Source organism: Cryptotermes secundus, unplaced genomic scaffold (genome assembly GCF_002891405.2).
Source record: "Cryptotermes secundus unplaced genomic scaffold, Csec_1.0 scaffold413, whole genome shotgun sequence".
Lineage (NCBI taxonomy): Eukaryota > Metazoa > Arthropoda > Insecta > Blattodea > Kalotermitidae > Cryptotermes > Cryptotermes secundus.
The window spans coordinates 430,705-439,807 of NW_019723309.1; positions in this window are offsets into that span (position 1 = coordinate 430,705).

Genomic DNA, 9,103 nt, shown 5'->3' on the forward strand with positions numbered 1-9,103 from the left:
CCTCCTATCCAATTGGTCCCTGAAGTAAATCGGCCGGGGCATGAAGCTGATCACTCATCTCGAACTAGTTCCCGAGGTCAAGAAAACGTGGGTCTATACATCCACTCAGGCATGTACTGTCTTCGCTCGCTTGGAAACCGGGATCGTGGGTTCGAATCCCACTCAGGGCATGGATGTTTTTCTGTGTTTGTGTACAGGTAGAGGCCTTGCGATGAGCTGATCACCCGCCCAAGGAGTCCTACCGAATGTGTAAGATCTAGAAAAACCGAAGTGAACGGAGAAGTTCACGGAGGTAGGCCTAGGCCCACTGGGGCTGTAGTGCCAAGGAAAAAGAAATACATCCACTCAATTATACGCCTTCATGACGTAGTACTTAATTACTTACTTGATTATTATTATTATTATTATTATTCATAAGTCTCGACAGCTTCATTTCTTGAACGCTTTGGCCTGCTCAACAATTTCCTTCCAACTACTTCTGTCCTGTGTACGAGTTATCCAGTTACAAATTCCTAAGTCCTTTAGGATTTCCCTTACGTCATCTTTCCATATAACCTTAGGTCGGCCTCTCTTTCTTATGGCGTTTGGCTGCCAGTAATAGGTGTATATTCTTTTAACTGTTCATCTAACCTCCCTTCTTCAGATGTGTCCAAGCCAACTTATTCTTTGGGCTTTGATGAACTTAACTATGTTCCTTCCTTAGTTAATTACAGGGAAAAATTTAACTTTAACTGTTTTTATTTATTTATGTATTTTTTCCTGAAGACGGAGACAGAATCCAGTGAAACGTTGCGTTGTAAATAAGAGGAGGATGGATAGTGTCCAGAAATACGTATAATATTTGAATTTGGCTTCTAGTTTCGAGTCTGACGCTGAGATGTGCTATGTTGCAGAATTAGTGCTTGTCTTCGGTCTGGCCTAATTGCAGGTAGAATCCAGAGGAACTGAGTAAAATCACAAAATACCTCAGTGAAAAGATTCGGTGTCCCTGCAGGGATTCGGAGCGGACATCTCCCGAATACAAGTCACAGGCGTCACCTTGTGAACCAACTTGCTCGGTGTTAGTTCTGCAACGACGAACGTGGAAAGGAAAAAAGAAAGAGGAAAGGAAAAGATAAAGGAAAAACTGTAATTATGTAGTAATCTACTCATATTGTTGAATGCGCCCTTATATTTCTTGCTTTACAAGTAATTATTCTAAACGCATTTAAACCTGAGGAAGGAAGTGCCGGAAATAGCATTTCGGCCAGAGACGAAAGAAACGAGAGCTCTGAGAAATTACACGATAATGACCTTCATGATATGTAGGCCTACTCTTCGTTATGTACAGAATGTTCGGATGAAAGGTATCCAAAATAAAATCATTATACCTGAGAAAGAATTTATTAAACACATTAATGAGTTATACCATTACAAAGGGAAACTATCAAAGTTTTTATGCGTATATAACTTTCTCAAATTTAAATGTGGGCTCTGTTGGTGGCATGACAAATATACAGGCTTGAAGCATATTTGGTTTTACCACAGCCACAGCGTCCTTTATATGGGCTTTCAGGCGTTGGAAGTCGTTGATCTTAACCTGGTAGACAATGTTCTTCACATAACCCCACAAGAAAAGATCACTGGGGTTAAATCTGGCGACCTAGGGGGCCAAGCAGTTGGCCCATCTCTGCCAATTAATATCCCAGCCATCTGTCTGTCCAGGTGATTCCTAACATGGTGGCAGAAATGTGGCGGCGCATGCGCGTAAGCTGGGCATGGAAAGAAAAAACTTTCAGAGTTTTCCTTTCCGATGACATAAACCGGATACTTGTATAACAATTAGTTTCCGAGATATATTTTTTTTATTTTGGATACCTTTCATCCGGATACCGGACAAACAAAAAAGCAAACAAACTCCGTGGCCTGTAGTCGGCAAGCGAATTATGCCGACCGAGTTCCGCCGTTTGTCAGCGAAGTTAGTGCCAACTTTTGCGGATACAGAGTGTCGCGTGGTCAGCGAAACGGATCCCCACTGACGTTAATTTCGGTTTTCTCTACCGGCACCCGTGAACGGAGAAGTTCATGGAGGTAGGCTTAGGACCACTAGGGCTGTAGTGCCAAGGGGGAGAAAGAAAAATACCGGCATCCTTTATTGTTACGGTTATTATACCAAGGATCAAGTACGTAAAGAGACAGGTAATGTAGCACACATGGAGAGATAAGGTATATATACACAATTTTAATTCCGAAGTTTAATGGGAAATGCAACATGGGTGATTTTGGCGAAAATGTGAAGTCGAAGAAAACATGCCCCACTTTATCAACCACAAATTCCACATGGCCTGACCTGTGATCGGACGCGGGCCGCCAAGTTGGAAAGCTGGCAATGCCGTATATTAAACAGGTTAATGAGTTCAATTTCCATAAAGCTGTTAGAAATTAATAAAGATACTCACAGATGGCGGTCTAGTGGTCAGAGTTCCTGGCTACAGATCCTGAGGTTCCGGGTTCGATTCCCGGCGTTACCAGATTTTCTGAGAAGTAGTGGGACTTGAACGGGGTCCACTCAGCCTCGTGAGGATAACTGAGGAGCTGTTTGAAGGAAATAGCGGCTCCAGTCTATAAAACCGAAATTAACGGCCGGGGGGATTCGTTGCGCTGACCACGCGACACCCTATATCCTCTAAAGTTGGCACTAACTTCGCCGACAAGTGGCGGTCGCTCGGTCGGTATAGTTCGCTTGCGGACCAAGAACACGGATTTTGTTTTGTTTGCTCACAGATGGCGCGATTATCTCACTGACTTGCTGCTCGTCTACAGAAATGTCCTCCTGTTTTATCCAAATGATATATGTCTTTGTCACCATTTATATTAATAGTATTTAATTTAGTAAGCTGCCCACAGTGGCTGCGCGGTCTACAGGACGTACTGCCCTCTACAGATTTTATCATTGTGGTCTCGGGTTACAATGCCACTCGGGGCTTAGACGTGTTACTGCGGTTGCTGGAGTGGACTTGCGACGGGCCTATCCCTCACCAAAGGAAACTACTTAATGTCTGTAAATAAGATCCCTCAACCCGGAAACTGACTGAATTGGTCTCTCGTGCCATACCAGAAGAAAACATTTAAGGTTGTTTCAAAGGCCGCGCCATAGCTCAAGCAGTTAGTCCCTGGCTTCCCGCCGCGGCGGCCAGGGTTCGATCCCGCGTCTGGTCAAGTGGGATGTGTGGTGGACAAAGTGGCGCTGGGACGGGTTTTCTCCGAGTACTTCGGTTTCCCCTGCCAATCTTCATTCCACCAAATTCTCCATCATCATAATCACCCGGGGCAGGTTACAATAGGGCAATCGGTGGCCTCAGTGCCGAATGGACCCAGTTGGACTCCACCCCACACTAAGCGAATAAAAAAAGGGTGGTTTCAAATGCAATGCCAACGGCCATGCCATGTTGGAAACACCAGTTCTCGTCCGATCACCGAAGTCAAGTAGCATTAGTACTTGGATGGATGACCGCTTACGCAGACAATAGGACTCCTTGGAGGTGGGATTATCCCGTCGCAAAGCGCTACTTGCACACAGAACACACACACTCAGACATCTATGCTTGAAGTGGGATTCGAACCCACGATTTATGCATTAGACCGCGCGGCCACTGTGATGGGATTTTACTTGGTATAACATTGTTTATTATTGAATGCCGAACAAAAACGAAATACACCCTAACGGTTAAACTGATTTCTCTGTTTCACGTTTTGGTCCCTAGTGCGTGGACCGCCATGTCCTTGAAGATACCACCTGCGCAGTTTTATTTATGCGGAATGTCTTCGTAATTTTTCGAGAAAATCTAGAATTTTGGGTAGGGGGATTCTTTCGAAGAACCCTTACTTTTAGAGCTAGAGTGTTCTTACTAACCGTGCACCGAGCTATGACAGATAGATTCGAAATAAGGAATATGAATCAAATATGCACGAGTATAACTGTTCAGATGACAGTATGACAGATGACAGTATACATACATACATACATACTTACATATATACACAGTGAGGCGGACAGCCAGAATTCCAGAAACCACTTTCTTCGAATTTGTTGGGGGATTCAAAATTTGTAAATCTATCAAAATCTCGACGTTAATATTTTCATGATCACAATAGTTCCTTATACACATATAAGCCTACTATTTAATTTCGAAGGAATTCTCGCTATACATTCGAAATAACAACAATTTAAAGGCGGCTTGGAACGGAAGGAATTAAAGTTAACTCTTCTGGAGTTAATCAGCATATTTAACACTGGAAACATGTGCTTCTACCAGACCTGTGATACCAATAATATGCCAGCAACTAATGTTCCAGTTAATGTTACTGACTTCAAAGGTTATATCTCACAGCGAACATCTGTGAAACGAATAGTAGACTGCATATCAGCAACATATTGTGTTCTGCTGTCAACTTGTAAAGGCTCCAATTTACCACTATTACCGAGAGACTAGCTTCAATCAACCCCGTAACACGGACAATTTCAACGTATTAGTCGTCCAGTAGAAAGGGTTTGGAGGTTATGTGGAGGGAACGCTGCAATGAGATAGAGTGAAACCCTTATCCATTTTATTTGCGGTTATATATACACATACTCCAGTAGATTCAACCCACAGACGACAGGCTTTCCTCAGGCTACTATACTCTGTGTAGACTCCACGTTGCCACTAAGGCATGAGATGTCTACACTGGGATGTTGGGTTCAAATCCCACTTGAGGCATGGATGTCACTTTGCCTTTATTCTGTGTTTGTTTGAGATAGCGGCCTTGCGACCGGCTGATCCTCCTTCCAGGGAGTCCTACCTACTGTCCAAGATTAAGAAACTGAAGTGAAACGAAGCGTTCCACGGATGACCTATGCTCCAAATGGGCGCAACTGGAATAGAAGAAGAAGAAGATAGTCCACTTAAAGTCAGGAGAGGCAATACACACAAAATAATGTACGGAGTCAGAAGTTTCGGCTTAAAATAATTTATTGAGGCAAACTTCTCATACTGAGTAAGCTGGCTGAAGCAGCAAAATTTCTCACTTGCATCCCGGATGCACCCATCCAAAATCTCCGACGGGACACGGACTATATTGATTTAGGGTTTCCGTGGTTTTCCTCAGTGCCTGTAAACCTTCACCGCTTCCTTACCTTTTCTTTCCGTTTTCATTATTCATCGTCTTCTAAGCATTAGCGCCACGTTATACAAGTTATTGAGAAAAAGGAAACTGAGAATTTCAGCTGTCCTCTCAGGGTCCTCATGATTTTACTCAGTTTATATTGTCAGATGTCAGAAGAGTAATTTAAAAATAAGGCACTACCGGTTTCTCTACATCCTTCCAATACGCCGTTCAGAAATCATCTCAATTTTCTAAATTTACGAATTTTGAATATTATTGGTGAATGAACGAGAACTAATCAGGAATGTATTCGGTTTCAATTCTTAAAAGTCCAAATTTATGGCACCCCTTTCATACCTCGGAGAAATATTATGGCATGATATAGACTGTTTTAATTTCTCTCAGGATGGGGCCCAGGGGAAATAAATAAAATACTCATAGAGCTGAGCCCTTCTCGAGGAACCGCCAATTCTGTAGGTACTCAAGAATTTTCCAGCATTTTATGGAACCCGAAGGTTCATTACCATGTTCACAAGAGCCCTCCACTGGTCCCAATCCTGAGTCCAATCCATACCATCGCATCCTATCTCAGATCCTTTTTAATATTGTCCACCCACTTACGCATTGATCTTCCCAGTGGTCTCTTTCCTTCTGGCTATCCCAACAATTTGAGAAGATAAATAAAAATGCATATAAAATCCAATAATTTGTCAGCAGCTGTGGATTTATCAAATTAGTGATAAATTTTCAATAATTTGGTTATCAGAAAATGAACCAGAAATTAAGGCAGAATCTTTTCCAACTTTTCAGTACATATTTGCTTACAGAAAGGACGTCATGTATTGTGTGTAGACTACAATGATATTCGGTATAAAAAGAATACTTCATACCTATATTGATGACAAGAGGATTCTGGAAGCATTGGGAAAGTTCCTAACAGAATATTCATTCAGAGTAGGCTTGGAATTATGTATGAACATTCATTACAGCTACGAGTCAATTGTGTCACACGATTTGAATACCTGGGGAGTTTCAGCATGGCGCTTCTATCAGTTTTGGAGCCATCAATTACAACAATTCGTGTTTATGACATTAAAACTGAGCTGGAATCTGTTCGTTCTATATCACTGACCACACACGCATATTAATAATCTATCAGTGCTTCAAATACACAATTGTATTGCTAAACAATAAGCTCTAGGAAGAAGTTTGCGTCAAGTAAAATACTCCAATGTGAATAGCCCAGTAAGTGCTTCCAAATTTATAGCATAAGGGCAACGGGCGTCATTCGACCACATAGCTCGGTAAATTTAGGAGCACGTGCCAGAAAGAGTCTCCAAGAACATATTCTTTTTCTGTGGCGCTACAGCCCCAATTTCGGCCTAGGCCTACCTCCATGAAACTCTCCGTTTCACTTCGGTTTATTAGATCTTACACATTCGGTTGGACTCCTTGGGCGAGTGATCAGCTCGTCGCAAGGCCTCTACCTGTAGACAAACACAGACAAACGCACACAAACATCCATGACCTGAGTGGGATTCGAACCTACGATCCCGGCTTCCGAGCGAGCGAAGACAGTTCATGCCTTAGACCGCTCGGCTACTGTGACTGGCTCCAAGAACATATATTTTATATAATAATAATATTGTCACGTGTTGGGTATGTCACGCGACAAATAATTTCATGTGGGTCTCGGATTTAGCGAATCTTTATTGAACACTAACTCTTACACACCTTACAATTATTATCGCTTGCAGTATCACTTGACTTCTGGCCCAATACTCCAATGCAACGTCTCAACTATCCTTGGCCGTGGTTGGATCTCAGCTGTCTCTGGTGGCGGCTATCCCAAGACTGTCTCGTTCTCATCTCTGGCTCTGCTTATATAGGGGTTATGCGGACCGGATACCGGACACTGTTCCTCACGGTTCCGTTACTGCTGTTCAAGCAGTCCGTTGTTACGGGAACGTTCCTTATAGATTACACCGGTAACGTGTTTCGTCTCATCCGTTGTTACTCAACGACAGTTCGTTGCTACGATTTGTCGCTGCGGGAAATCCCCAATTTCCACGTATTCGTTGCCGTGGAAGTGTCCGTTGCGATTGTAGCAGTTGTCGGGGCGATGGACGTAAGGTAACGCGTCTATAATAATCTGAAGAGTGAACAAGAATCTCTGATAAGAACTACTCCCCTACTTTCCTTTGACACGACACGGACCGCATAAAAAAGACGCCTCCAGTAATTCTTGGTTGCCGCGGGAACATCCTTACCTAGTTGTTACCTAGCAACGATAGAGATACACAGACCAATAGACACACGCGTCCAACAACTCTTCTAATGTTGCGTGTGTATTTTTACCGCGGTAATATTTTTACTGAGCCGTTGCCTAGCAACGAAAGAAGGATACAATTTACCGAACCTTTGCCTAGCAACGATAGATTGGTTGCAGACCCACAGACTGATGGGAGGGATTAATGAAGTACGCTGTTGAGACGAGCTCGGGTGCTGTGATATACATACCAAGTTTGTTAAAGACTGGATAAGGCACTCAAAAGTTGATAGGCTTTGATTCACAGACAGCATGATGATCACATAAGACTATTTTCATTCTTCCAAACTAAGTGAAGGAGGCTAAAAATGGAAGGGTTACTATCAGGGTGTCTTTGTACACAGGAAAGAAGTCACGTTACAGTAACACTACTTATCTAGAAACAGAGTAAAGTAATTAGCATAGACCGCGCCATAGCTCAAGCGGTTAGTCGCTGGTTTCCCACCGCGGCGGCCCGGTTTCGATCCCGGTTCTGGTCAAGTGGGATTTGTGGTGGACAAAGTGGCTCTGGGGCAGGTTTTCTCCCAGTACTTCGGTTTCCCCTGCCAATCTTCATTCCACCAATTGCTCCACAATCACCCTCACCTATCATCTGGAGCTGGTACAATAGGCCAGAAGTGGCCGCAGTACAAGGGACTTAATCCCACCCCACTAGCAATAAAAAAAGTAATTAGCATGTGGCTGTTTGCCTTGAGATATTAATAATACATAGAATTAACAATGATGGTAGATAGTTAATCGGTGTAGGTTCGAAACGGTGACCTCCTGAATAAGCGTGGGTGTTCTGAATGCACACATCCGCAATGCGCCAGGTTGTGATAATAGGGTGTTTGTCTCTGAGAGCCCGTAGTTCGCAGGCTGAGGGTGTATTCCTCTAATACACGGGTGAAGGGCGTAATAACGCGCCTCTGTGAAGCCAGCAGAGCCCCCCCGCCGCCGTCTCCCGTGTCGGCAGGGTCTGTATTGTGATTCGCAATTTTCCGTCTATCAACGCTGGTAATGAACAGGCATGTAAAGTCACAGCCTCTCACAACTGGTAACCGGTAAAGAATCTCCTTGTGGGTCCGTTTAAAATGTGTGGATAGTGTGGAGGTTATTAGATCCGGTGGAATAGGGATAGGCGTGTGGTACACGAATATTGAGCGATCATGACATAATCATAGATACTGTGACACGTCGATCCACTTCTAGGCAACGACTGGGTAAACATTTCCACGGCAACGAATACCCAGGCAACAATCGGATAGCTTCCGTTGCTGTACGACGGCGCTGTGCATGAAATAACTAAACCAGTGCTCAAGAGGCGTTTTCTATGAGGTTCGCTTGTATCCATTGCTGAGCGACGGATGTGTTTTCTTTGCTGTGGTCCGACCTGAGACTATATATGGAGCAGCGACTCCGAAGTAGGTTAAATACCGTATTTACGCATGTATAGGCCGCAGGACAATTTTCAGACAGAAATTATAGAAAAAATAATTTTCTTGGAATATTATTTCAGGAGTAGAACATCCTGTATTACTAATTATGAATATAATTCTTTTTAAATGAAGTGTGATTTCGAATATTTCGAATATAAGCCGCACCCCAGTTTTCCTCTTGAATTTTTGGCAAAAAATGTGCGGCCTATACATGCGTAAATACGTTATCAGC